General features: G+C 36.6%; 1 long non-coding RNA gene across 1 annotated transcript in view; it reads left to right on the forward strand.

Annotated features, from left to right (window-relative positions):
- The first annotated feature begins 1,093 nt into the window (after positions 1-1,093).
- LOC135434001 (uncharacterized) overlaps positions 1,094-12,505 on the forward strand; it is a 218,872-nt gene continuing 207,460 nt past the window's right edge. The window contains exon 1 of the long non-coding RNA XR_010437168.1: positions 1,094-1,169. This is a non-coding gene — a long non-coding RNA (uncharacterized LOC135434001). The remainder of the gene's footprint in view (positions 1,170-12,505) is intronic.

Genomic DNA, 12,505 nt, shown 5'->3' on the forward strand with positions numbered 1-12,505 from the left:
GCCGTCAACTCAAACTTATTTGTTGTTCGGCTTTATGCAACAATTCCCTTCACCTCCCTGCTCCTCCTCCGCCCGCATACAGAAAAAAAAGGGTTCTGCATTTACTTTTGTTTGCCATTGTTTGGATTACTGCCTCGTATCTGTATCTGTGGCACTGTGTCAGGGCTGGACAACAATTAGGCAGCGCAAACGGATGAAGCAACAACAACAGCAACAACAACAAAAACGTTATGAATACAACAAACCTAGCAAATTAGTGGCATTTGCTTATATTTGTATACCCTAACCGTAAGGGTATGACAGTTGCTTGGCTTTTTTGAGACCATCAAATGTCAGATATTTTTTAGATTTTAATTACGTGAATAGATTTAGATCCACATTAAGTGTGACCAGCTGCTGCCAGCTGGCATTTGCATTGTAAAATGCGAACAATTTCTAGCAAACATTTTTATATTAATTACGATGGATTTTTATTAATATGATCAATTAGACGTATGATATAAAATAAAAGAGATTTTTAGGATATAAATTAGATTTAGATCTTTACAATATTAAGTATAACCAGCTGCTATTTGACATTATCTTTGGAAAGTTTGAACCTCTTCTACAGTTCCGGTATTAATTTATAACGATGGTAAATTTAGAATTAGTTCTTAGCAACATTCAGCATAATTTGGCAAGTTTGGACATTTTCTAGCAATATTTGTACTGAATTCTATTAAGTTTGATCATAAATTTATCTAATGATAGCATTTCATAACCAAAAAAAAATTTTAGATTTATATTAGATTTCGATCCTGGAACTATTAAGTGTGACCAGGTGCAGATCGACTTCATTTATATGTTGATAATAAAACACCAAATTATTTTTTGAAAATTGGCTCCAACTAAAAATATGTAAATGTACCTATTAGGCTCTTAACATATTCAAAATTCATCAGATCAGTTACCTGCATTTCTTAGTTTATTTTTGAACAAAATAAAATAAGCAAATAATACAAATTTTTGTTACATTACAACATTTTTCCCTCTTTCAGATATCTTAGCCAAGTCGTTCTAACGAGTCTCAGCTGTACAGCTTATGAAATCTTAAAGATCGTTGCACTATATCATCTAGAAAAAATCGATCAAATGTATGTGCAATATAGTTTGGAATGTGTGGATATGCGGTGAGTTACTATTCAAAATATACGTTTTTTTTCAGAAATATTTATAGGCAAATTTTGTTTTGTAGAGTATCCCATTGTCAGCATTGAGACACATTGTTCCCTCCTATTCTCTTATTCTGCTTGTCATCATTTCCATCATCATATTGTTTTCATTTGCCTTTTGGGCAGACCGTCTCCTTTGGCAACTTAATTTCTGTTTTCTCTTTTCAGAATCTGTGTCTTAGTTCGGGTTTTAGGGGTATAGAAAACCGGGCCATACTAATATTGTCGGACTTGTGTCTTGCTGTTTGCCTTTTGTCAATCATAATTTGGTACATTGAGCTTTAATTGACCTACTATTTGCGGAAATTGCCAAGGGCTTACAAAATATGAGTAATTGCGAGCTGCATAGATTTATGAGCTTTTTGGTCATATAGTATTTATTTGTTTAACAATTAAGATTGCTTTTGTGGGGAGTGTTCAATCAATTATAAACTTTACGGTCCTTTTATATATTATATATATGAAGAAGGAAACTCTCGTTATATATATATATATATATATACATATATATATACATATATATCCCGGCGTCGGATAAGATTTGTCCGAGCGATTGGGGTGGGCAATTTTGACCTATGTCGTGAAAATTGGATGATATTTCACCAAGTTATGGTGGTGGGAAATTTTCATCTATGGGTATATTCGATATTTGAGGGTACAATTTTCACATGAATTTTGACCCAAAATCATGTTGTCAGATTTTGATGCCAGATTGATTTAGAGGCCAAACCATGAACAAAAAGCCAAACTTTATGAAAATCTGTTGAGTTTTGACTGAGTTATGGACGTGGGAAATTTGGACCTACATATGTCTATATAGGATATTTGAGGGTACCATTTTCACATGAATTTTGACCAAAAATAATTTAGTCAGATTTGGATGCCAAATTGATCTAGAGGCCAAACAAATAACAAAAAGCAAAACTTTATGAAAATCGGATGAGATTTGACCGAGTTATGGGCGTGAGAAATTTCGACTTATGTCTATATAGGATATTTGAGGGTACCATTTTCACATGAATTTTGACCCAAAATCATGTTGTCAGATTTTTATGCCAGATTAAATAAGAAGCCAAACCATTAACAAAAAGCTAAGCTTTACGAAAATCTGTTGAGTTTTGACTGAGTTATGGACGTGGGAAATTTTGGCCTATGTCTATATAGGATATTTGAGGGTACCGTTTTCACATGAATTTTGACCAAAAATCATGTTGTCAGATTTTGAAGTCAGATTGATTTAGAGGCCAAACCATGAACCAAAAGCAAAACTTTATGAAAATCTGTTGAGTTTTGACTGAGTTATGGGGGTGGGAAATTTTGGCCTATGTCTATATAGGATATTTGAGGGTACCATTTTCACATGAATTTTGACCAAAAATAATTTTGTCAGATTTGGATGCCAAATTTATCTAGAGGCCAAACAAAGAACAAAAAGCCAAACTTTATGAAAATCGGATGAGATTTGATTGAGTTATGGACGTGGGAAATTTTTGCCTATGTCTATATAGGATATTTGAGGGTGCCATTTTCACATGAATTTTGACCCAAAATCATGTTGTCAGATTTTAATGCCAGATTGATTTAGAGGCCAAACCATGAACCAAAAGCCAAACTTTATGAAAATCGGATGAGATTTGATTGAGTTATGGACGTGGGAAATTTTGGCCTATGTCTATATAGGATATTTGAGGATACCATTTTCACATGAATTTTGACCCAAAATCATGTTGTCAGATTTTGATGCCAGATTGATTTAGAGGCCAAACCATGAACCAAAAGCCAAACTTTATGAAAATCGGATGAGATTTGACCGAGTTATGGGCGTGAGAAATTTCGACTTATGTCTATATAGGATATTTGAGGGTACCATTTTTACATGAATTTTGACCAAAAATAATTTTGTCAGATTTGGATGCCAAATTGATCTAGAGGCCAAACAAATAACAAAAAGCCAAACTTTATGAAAATCGGATGAGATTTGACCGAGTAATGGACGTGGGAAATTTTTGCCTATGTCTATATAGGCTATTTGAGGGTGCCATTTTAACATGAATTTTGACCCAAAATCATGTTGTCAGATTTGTATGAAGCCAAACCATAAACAAAAAGCCAAACTATACGAAAATCTGTTGAGTTTTGACTGAGTTATGGACGTGGGAAATTTTGGCCTATGTCTATATAGGATATTTGAGGGTACCGTTTCACATGAATTTTGACCAAAAATAATGTTGTCAGATTTTGATGCCAGATTGATTTAGAAGCCAAACGATGAACAAAAAGCCAAACTTTATGAAAATCTGTTGAGTTTTGACCGAGTTATGAGGGTGGGAAATTTGACCTAAGTGTATATAGGCAACTAGCGGGTATAGCCTGGCTTTGCCCGTGGCACGTGGAAAGTAAATGTTCTCAAAAAGCTTTGAAAGTGATTTTGAAACTGATCGGATGGTCAACAAACAACTTTCATACCAACGATATCCGCCAATTTACCAGTATTGCGGGCGGAATTTCCCAAGTCGCTTCATCATTTAATTCTTATGGAGTGCGTTGAAAATTAGTTTGAAGCAAATCGGAAAAAACTTAAAACTTCATCAATCAGTCAGTCAGTCAGTCAGTTAGTCAGGACAAACAGCTTTATATATAGAGATCTCCAAGTTACAAAATTTTTAAGTTCTAGCTCTTATAATATTCGAGTTTTTCTCAAGAAACTTTGTTTCAAAATCAATTTTTATTAATATTTATCTATCAATATTTCTTAGTTTATATGCATTCCACTTTTAACTCATAATTATTTGTAATCTTTAAATAAATATGATTTAAAATGCTTACAAATTGATTTGAGCTTGGACTCAATAAATATTCAAGCATCGTTTGAAACACTTTAAAATGCAAACAATTCATTTGGTATTTAAACAAGATCAATTCAAATTCTTTAATTATGGCCTTAATATGATTTATGTCTTTGCATTGAATTGAATTTAAACTTATTTATTGGCTCGAATTCACTTTTGCTCTTGCGGCAGCCGCCTCTCCGGTCTCTCCGCCTCCTGCCACATGCATATTAAAATTTGTTCTTGTGACCTTTTGTCCTTAAGCAGCAGACAAGGCTTTTGTTTAATTGAGCAGTTGGCATAGAAAACTACAGCTTGCTTTTTCAGAATGCAATTAAAATTTTCAGCAAAACGAAAAGATAAAAAAATAAAAAAATAAATACCCAAGAGCCAATGAACTCGTTTGCCACTTGGCTCATGGCAAAAGGGGGCTGTCCGCGGGGGGGCTTAAGAAAAATGCCTGTGTTTGATTTATGAGAGCATTTTTCGCCAGAACATTTTACAACAAGCGGCGTACAAAATTAAGCAAAAGCGTAATACAATATACACAAAATATGCTGCGAAAAATTTCATAAAACACATAAAACTGACAAGCCGAAGGGGTTAAGGGAGGTTGCTGAGAAAGGGAGGGCGGCTGTGAAGTGAGGGAAGAAAATAAAAAAAAAAAAGTGCAGCCTGCTGCACGTCTTATAAACAGAAAATTATGAAAAGCCGCCAAGCGGCGGGTTGGGGCCATCGGGCGATCTGTTTGTGAAAAATGACGGCGCACAGACAGTGACTGCAAAATGTATATGCACGAGCGCAACATTTTCTTCATGAATATTAGATGAATGAAGCGGCGTCAGGAGCAGCAGCGGCAGCAGCCAACGCGAATGGCCAGAGGACAGTCGTTCTGTGGAAGGGCTTAAGTTGCTCAGCGCTGAAATGAGCTGGCTCTTAGAGGATAGGTAGGGAGAGCGGAGGGGAAGGGAGCTGTAGGGGGGCAGCTGCTCGAGGCCATGCGGTCGGCATAATAAATAATGACCGGCATTCCTTTGTTGTAATTGAAAATGTTGGTCATTCCGAGCGTCGGAGCAAGTCGCGACGCCTTTTGCCTTAAAGCAAAAATGATTGCCATACTTTGGTGCAGTTATGGCCGTAGTCGTAGCCGGATACGGATATGGCTAAGGCTACGTCTACACAGCCGTGTTGCACTGCAGCAGGGTTAGAGAGGGGGGGGGGGGGGAGGTCAGTCGCAAACTTGGCCTCGCTTCACGTACTTTTTCAAAATTCAAAACAGGCGCCTTCGTGTTGGCATTAACCAAGTCCACCTACATACCCCCCTCCCCCCTCTCCGTTGACTAAACCCCACCCGCTGCTGACTCTGACGCTGATTGGTGGCTTAAATGCTGCGAACTTTCGATTGAAACTTGCTTTGTGAGTGGGCGGCTCCGGCTGAATCTGAGGCTGGATCATGCATAATTATGCAGGCGCGCGCTGTCGTCGCGCATTAGAAATGAGCCAAACGGGCGCCTGAAATTGATATCCCAATGGTTGGGCTCCTGTGCGTGGGTGGCTCTCCTCTGCTGGCACCTTCTATTTGCAGTGATAAATTGCAGTTGCTTCAACTAGAGTCGTTTTTTTATATTTTATTTTATTTGGCTCGCTATTTTTGGCTTCGTTTATTGATTGGCAATTGCAGTGCAAAACCATTTGATTGATTTATGCGAAAATGTACTTGGGCTCTGCAGTTTGAAGCCCGATTGCCAAGGCCATATCAAGTGGCTAACCAGGCGGATTAACGAGCTATTTAAGTGTTGAGTACTTAGCTGATTGACTAGTCAACTCATTAGTGCATGAAAATGCCATGGAAAAGCGCAAGGAAAAGGAAAATTTATATATAAGTATTTTTTATAAGCAGTTTTGACTTACTTAATTAGGGTTGGACAACTTGGCTAGGAGTTTGTCAAGAGTTTTGATACAAAACTAATTTAATTTAATTAATATGAGATGATTTTTCTCGAAATTAAATATTATTTCTCGCTCGAGATGGAATTTTGATTTAATTTGGAGCTTGAGTTTAACAATTCGGCAGTTCGACAAGCCTTCAAGAATATAGAGTGAATAAACTTCAAGTCACGCCCACATTTGTTCTCACTGTATGAAGGTTTCGACTTTTTTATAGTTTTCCAATGACAGTTTGAAAGCCAATTGATAAGCGTCACAGTTTTAGAGGCACTAACAGCAATAAGATATTTTTTCATAGCAGAAGAAGCTGTCGGTAGCTCTTTTTTCGATTAAAGGTTTTAATGGCAGCTGCCTCTTTAATATGGAAACGATGCAGCTTGCTTTATATATTTTTGTAAAGATCTATAAATTCAACGAATTGGAAGTAACTATATAAGTGTCACAGTTTTAGAGGCACAGATCGCTAGAAGCTTAGTTTTCACAGCAGAAGAAGCTGTCGGTTTCTTTCGTTTATTTCCTCTTTGTGCAACGTTCTTAAACGTTTTAAAGGCAGCTGCTGCTTTAATCTATTTTTGTGCAGATCTATAAATTAGACTTATCTATGACCAAAATACGCAGTTACAGTTCGAAATGGGAATTGTTGCTTAATAGAGCTGATTAGCTCAAGCGTTAACAATAAATTAAAAATTCTTCAGACGAATGCGAATGCGAAACGTAGCCAAATCCAAAGCCAAGTTTGGCTAGAACGTTTGTTTTTTGTTTTGCGATTTGAAAATCAAATAAACCGTAGCTAATTGTGTTTGTAATCAACTAAATAGCCCCGACATTTGCCTTTTACGAGACAAGCTCGAGATTCTCGCAATGGCCGAGCCAAAACCAGCCAAAAACAAACACAAATACAAATACGAATTCGTGGCGGCTGTCTGTGTGTGTTTGTTTGTGTGTGTGTGTGTGTGTGTACATAACCTCACTTAACCTGGCCGTCTGCGGGCAAGTCTCGTGCCAGTCCTTCCGCATCCTGATCGCCTTCCGCTCTCACACGCCGAGCGTGTAATTAATGACGGTGAACGAAAAAAATTTACATCGCACGCCAAACAAACAAAACTTTCGGCTCCGCGACTAGACGCTGGCTTTCGTTCGTCCTTGGTCCTTGCTACTTGCTTCGGTCCTTCGGTCCTTGGGCCAGCTTGGCTATCAACGCCTTGGCCGCTTTGTCATCATTTCATTAGCTTGCAGGAAAGTTGGCCGCCCCCATATATAATTTGTCTTCCAGGTGCGCCTTGAAATTTGTCAACAATTTGGGCCCCACAAAACTTGTGATGCGTTCGTCTTTTTCTTTATTTTGCCGTTTCCTTGGCCTTCCCACAGCAACAAAGTGGCATCTATTAGTGATAAAAATAGTACCCAGTCCCCCCGGCACAAATGAGCCAGCAGCTGTCTGATGACTCAGCAGCTGTTGTTTTGGCCTCCGGCTAATGGACCAAGGCGTGCCCGCCCTGCCATTGAGAAATTATTGACATATTATGCCCTGAACCCATTGAGAATGCTTTAAAATGGCATAATGTGTTTGCGCAGTTGTATGTAACTGGAATCTTTGACCCAGTCAAGTGTATATACTTATATTAAAATTTTATGATAACTCCACTCAGTTCCTCCCAAAAATTGGGTAAGAAACTCATTTATAATCATAGAGCCTTGGGCTTCGGTATATGCACACTTTTGTATGCCATATCTAAGCCCTGAACGTTTAATAAAGATCGGACTATAAGCACCGAACTTAAGTCAGAACGCATTATCCATTTATATAGAGTCTTGCAAAGGAAATAAAAGTAAGCTAAAATATTCTTAATGTCAGCTTATCGCTCTGTTCAGGGTATCTCCAAGTCAGGCACTCCCTAACCTACACCTCTGACTTCTTAAAACAACAGTTTTTGGGGTAGAAAATTTAATTTGATTGGCCATTAGAAATTGGTTTAAGACCAGTTTGCCGGTCAAGCACTTGATGTTGACAAAATGAACGCACTTTAAGAACGTCCATTTGGGTCGTCTCTAGAGTGGGACACGCGTGTTATCATGGCCAATTCGAATACCCTCTCCGGTATGAACATTATCAAGTTATGACCCGTTTGGGGGCGGGGAAAAGCAACATTAAATTATGACTTCACCCATTTTGCGGCCATAAATGGCAACGGTTTGCTCTTAGGAAATGATAGCTGCTCAAGAATTTTGGCATAGTTTTGCAGCAAAGGAAATGCGCACTATTAAAGCTTTTGCAATTGTTGCCATAAAATACTGATAAGCTTTAATGGCCAAGGTGCATTAAATTATTATCTAAATAGTAGCTGAAGGTTTTGTTATTGTTTGGGTCAGATTTTATTTCGAAAGTTTATTCCTGCACTTTGTCTTTAGCCTGATGTTAGAATAAACTTAATTGCTTTTAGAGAGAGATTCGATTTGAGCTCAAGATTGCAATTAATATGATGCCATGAAAAAAATTAGACTTACAGAATACCGAACCTGGACTTATATTACATTAATATTGATTAAGTTTAAAGAGATAATCCTTTAAGTTAGATGCAGCTTTACAGCACAATAAAATTGGTTAAATTTCAAATTCAGCACGCATCTTGTATATTTTGTACATACAACAAGCAATTATAAAGAAAAAATTAAGTTGTTTAAGGGTTGCGAATAGGAACTGAAACTAAAGGCAGGCAGTTGATTTAAATGAAGAATCGAGCCATCAAAAAATGTGCGAAATTTTGATTAAGTTTATTTGTATCTGTATTTATTCAAATAAACGTATGTCTGTTTATTTTTGTTTACCAAATTTGAAGATATTCAATTATCGAATAGATGAGTTAACTTAAATATATTTAATTTCTGATTATAAGTCTCTAAGATATGTTTGCTCTTATTTTGAACTAAGCTTCGAGCTCGTAAAAGGATAACTACTTTTTATTTGATATCCCTGCTTTTCTTTAATTTATTTATTTAAAGATTATTTATATCATAGTTTATTCTATTTTAACTAATCCTTCTACTCTATAAAAGTCTATAAAGTTATAATATAGTTAAATTTTTGTATCAATTTCTGTGAGCTGGATATGCCAAATCGAACTGGATCCTTCCACTCTATTAAGGCCTATAAAATTATATTATGTCAATATGTTTATATGACATATTGTGAGCTAAATCCTTCCACTCTTCCACACTATAAAGTATATTTTATCTATATATTTTTAACATGTTAGGATAGTTGATTCTATTTTAACTAATTTTTCCACTCTATTAAAGCCTATAAAGTTATATAATATTTATATATCTAAATCAGATTCTGTGAGCTGGATCCTTCAACTCTTCCTCTAAGTTATATAATGCCTATATATCAATATAACATTCTGTGAGATGCACTCTAAGTTTTAAAACCACATGTTCATAGACTAAAACATAATAAATTAGAAAATAAATCACTTTAATGTTGCGTTTCAAGTTTATAAATGTTTGCTATTGGTTTGTATTTAATGCTATTTTCGCGCATTTATTTAATTCGTTAAAATATTTTTTTTGCTTGTTATTTTTTTTGCGACCACAATTTGCATATGTCAGTTGTTGACTTAGTTGTTTGTAAATATTTTTGAATTTTTTACTGCTCGCTCATTCACGGATATTTTTTTATTTTTTTTCAGCCCATAAATCGGCTTTAAAAACAATTTGTTCGCTTTGTTGCAGTGCAAAATGTAGTTGAAATTTTAAAATTAATTTATTTTGTTATTAATTAACAAATATGCGCATCCTATATGCTTTTCCACATGAGCTGCCGAACTTAACAATATATTTAATTGAATTTAACTTTTTTTAATATACTCAAACAATTAAAAAAGGTTTTTTCACAAATATTTTTAACTATTGGAATTTGAGGGGCATTTAAAAATTTGCTTTGATAATCCTTTTCATTTTAATTTTCTCTTTAATTATTGTTTTTTGATATTTATTTACTTAGCTTAGAGAATTTAGCTGACTCTTTAATATTTGATAAAAAGCGGCTAAAAAATTATCATTCATTGTTGTAGGTGAGTTTGCTGCTGGCGACTTTTGTGACCAGAAGCTGCTTGAAACTCAAGATTGATTCCTTGAATTGCAATTGGGGTGAATTTAGCTGGTCTTACATAGCCGCTTGTGGGCTAAGATTCGACATGCTAAGCATTAAGGGATAAAACTTCCGTGAAGACAAGATCTTAGGCACAAAAAATAATTCTATACAAATCATGTTTCTATAGCAAGATTTCTTCAGAATGCTTTTTCTTATTTAAAGTTTAATGCTTTAACTGTCTCTGTTTCTTTTTTTTCTAACCAAGTCCTGTTTTTAAGCCCTTTCATTCGAATTGGAAGACTTAGATAGAGGGTGCAGAGTGAGAAAAAAAGGAATATTTAAAAAAAAGCATATAGACTTAATTTTCTTTTTATCAGTTCTCAATGTTTACTTTTATTTTTTATGCCGCCCCTTTGCCTATGCTTGATGTTGTTTTTCTGTCGTTTTTGCTTCAGTTAAGCCATTGCCGTGCTTTGGGTCCACTTAAGATTCGATTCTCTGCGAATACTTGTTGATTCTACCTCTGTATTCCTTTCTATAAGAACCATCTTTCATTTTGTGTATGCTTGCCGTACGTCCGAAACTGATTCTGCCAATTTCCTGTGAAACGGGTCGCAGCCAAATGGCTAAAAGTGTTTTATGTGAATTTTGTAAAGGGACTTGAAAATACCCTGTAAGCAGCTATCTATTATTATGATAAAAGTTGAAGGTATAAGAAATATTCATTATTATCACCAATTATTATCATTTATCTGCCATGATAGATTGAAAATATCTTAGATAACTTTAGGTAGAGTCAGACAGGCCGACAAATGGCATGCCAATACCCTAAAGCTGGGCATATGGCTCTGACATATGTCCGACCGTCGGATAATCGGCTGAAAGATAGTCATTTAGGCAGATAAACGATCTGAAGCACAGGCTTTGCTTGTAAATGTTCGACCTTCAGTAAAAGACTTTCTGAGTTGTAGACTGTTCGGTTGTGCATACCCTTTGTTTGTTTAACCACGTGGTATAGCGAACACTTGGAACTTTTTGCTGCTGTTGCTCACAATTCGCCTAATTGAAGTCTTTTCACGCAGCTCCAGTTACACCAAAGCGCGCACACACACACACACAGAGACAGCTTTCATCATTATCAGCTCTGGCACACATACCTGAACAGGTTTTTTTTTCTTATTTTGGGGCGTGGCAGGGGGGAAAAGCAATATTTGCAGCTGATGTAGATAAATGAGTAGACTTCGTGTTTCAATTAAAGTGATTGAAGTGCGTGTGTGTGTCTCCCTCCCTCGTTCTCTCTCTCTCTCGCTCTTTCTTTCTTGCCGCCCGTCTCTGTAAAGGTGCTAAACGTTTTAGCTAGCGCCAACTTCTACATGGCCCGTAAAGTTTGAGTGCAGCTGCTGCTGCTGCTGCCGCCGCGCATCTTGGCCAAAACTGTCTTGGCAAATTAATAAGGAAGCTTGCCGGCTGCCTTGGCTCTGCTCTGCTCTGCTCTGGCAGATCAATCTAAATTTCGCTGAAACTTGTTCAACTGTGCAGCTTGGCCCTAAAAGTTGTGTCAGGTGTCAAATAGTTTTCGCTGGCATTTGGCGGCATTCATTTACCAGCTAAATGCTTTTGCATGCTGCCTCAGACAATCCATCAATTCGTACGCGTACGCGAATGCGAATGCTGATGCCGTCAACTATGTTAGCCAAGGTTGTCCATTGGCATGTGTTCAGTCAGATTGTTATCCGTCTATATGTATGCATAGATTACAAGCATTTAATATACCCTGTAATCATTTGAAATACGTGCAACAGGCAGCTGGCAGATATATTCTGCTGCTGACAGCTAAGGCAGCCCTGTAAATGTGTATCTGTCTCTTCTTCCTGCTGTCAGCTCGACTTTATGAACTTTAAGAGCCATCGATACCAAATTTCAATTAAATAGATTATCTTTTCCGTGTCTCCTCGTCTGTTTAAAGACCAATAAATATCGATTTTCAGCTTGTATATTCACGAAATGTTTAAGTATTCTAGAAAATATTTTCGTATAAAATATACAACTCACGTTTAGCTCTATATAATGTGTCCCTCGTCAATTTTTCCGGCTGTTAGCTCGACTTTATGGACTTTAGGAGACAACGACATCGAATTTATATTATATAGCTTCTCTTTTCCATGCCTTTTCGTCCTTTTAATAACGATAAATATCGATTTTTAGGAAGTATATTTACAAAGGGTAATTCAAGTTTATCTCTATACATATATAAAACTGTTTGCTCTGACTGACAGACAGACTGATTGACTGACTGACTGACTGACTGACTGATTGACTGACTGACACACTGATTGACTGACTAATTGGTGATCAAGGTCTGCCTCATGTGATAGAGGTGCACGCTATAATAGAGTTTTGGGAAATTCCCGTGCTGCGTTTAGGGT

Source organism: Drosophila montana, unplaced genomic scaffold (assembly GCF_035044405.1).
Source record: "Drosophila montana isolate Dmon_TW-CO22-7 unplaced genomic scaffold, ASM3504440v1 contig_3257_1, whole genome shotgun sequence".
In the NCBI taxonomy this organism is placed as follows: domain Eukaryota; kingdom Metazoa; phylum Arthropoda; class Insecta; order Diptera; family Drosophilidae; genus Drosophila; species Drosophila montana.